Raw genomic sequence first — 1698 nt, 5'->3', positions numbered from 1 at the left:
ATCAAAGAAAATGTTAAGAATCACTACTCTAGAGCAAATAAAAATGCAGCCCTACAAACAGAACTGTTGGCCTTACAGATGGTATAATTTGCCACGATAACCCTGTTCTGTGTGCATGTATGTCTGCATGTGCACACGTGGCATATGAACATGCACCCAATGAGGAAAAGTATTACCCACAAACAGGCATAACCTTTATCTCTCCACTCAGCCATTTCAAATATATACATTCACATACATAGGACCTCTATAAAGCCCTTGTCTACCTTCACCCTTCAGAATAACATAATGGGTAAGTATGACAGAGCATTCTATAAATGGCATGTAAAGAAAACTTCACTCCATTTTAAAGTGATAGCACTGTGGATTTGAACATAACACTATTGTTTCAAATCACGTGACAAATGAGTAATGGCTGCCATAAACAGGAATATATAAGCTGTGCCCTTTGGCAAAAATAATTTTTGGTCTTTATCAGCCCTAAGACAAAGAAAATCCAAAATCTTCTAAATGACATTTGCAGATGTTTTCTATCCTGTCTACCACCAGTTTAGCTTTTCACCAAATTGCATACTAAAGAGCTGGAAGAAACCTTAGAGGTCACATGGGCTGACCTCCCACCCTCTTGAGGAGACCCTTTCATAGCACTTGACAGCCTGTGAACACAGACTGGCCTGAATTGGACAATCAGCCAGAACAACGGACAGTCAACTTGGTTTATAACTGTTTTACTGTTTTCACACTGCTTTATAAAATGATTTGGAATACAGTTTTCTTAAAAAGTATTACAAGCATTTATTGCATTTTTTTCATAGAATCCCTTTAAAACTAGGATGAATAATTTAGATGGAAAGATTGTCAAAGAAATTACAATAAACAAGTGTGATATTTACTCTAAGGCAGTTGGCAATCAGTGTACAACATTCATGCTAATTGTAGCTTTTATTAAGTAGAAAACCAGTACTCCATTCACAGAGTTAACACTGGCTTTGTACTTCATTCTCATTACTCATTTCAATATGTAAGTGAAATAATGAGTTATTAAATGTCATTGATCTATTCTATTAATATAATAGGACTTCATACTTATTGCTGAGTTCATGGAGATGGAGATGATGGTTGTCCAAAGCTGTTTCATGGGACTATAAAAACAATACGCTTTTCTCCAAGGACATCTAATGGTTCTATTTATTCCCTATTTTGCCCAATGAGTTCCCAAACTTCACAGAAAATAAGTGCCTAAGTAACTCCCTTCTGTCTATATCTTATAGAAACACTTAAATGCTGATATAAAGCCTTAGATCCAGGTCCAGAGCTCAAAGGTAGCGCTTACTACTTTTTTACCTATGAATTTCATGCTTATAAAGCCTGCTTATTATATGCTCAGAAGCTGCTGGAAGTCTAAACCCCTATTAAATTCAACCATGCACGTTCACACCACTCTCCCCTTCTACCCTCAATCTTGCTCTGGAAATAAGTATTCAAGAAACCCCAAACAACTTTGAATTCTAGGACGATGGCAAAGCCTTTCTAATGACTGAATGTCACATACGGTACCTCCTAGTTAGTCTAAGTAATAACATTCACCACTTAATTGCATGACATTTCTTCCTAAATATTGATAGAGTTATTAAACAGAGGTGTGGCTAGAGCATGGTCACCTAGATTCCTGACCCAGTCCCATATCTGGCCTTGTGA

This window comes from Aotus nancymaae, unplaced genomic scaffold (genome assembly GCF_030222135.1).
Source record: "Aotus nancymaae isolate 86718 unplaced genomic scaffold, 86718_ANA_hifiasm-v0.15.2.pri h1tg000004l, whole genome shotgun sequence".
In the NCBI taxonomy this organism is placed as follows: Eukaryota; Metazoa; Chordata; class Mammalia; order Primates; family Aotidae; genus Aotus; species Aotus nancymaae.
This window is presented reverse-complemented; position numbering follows the sequence as displayed.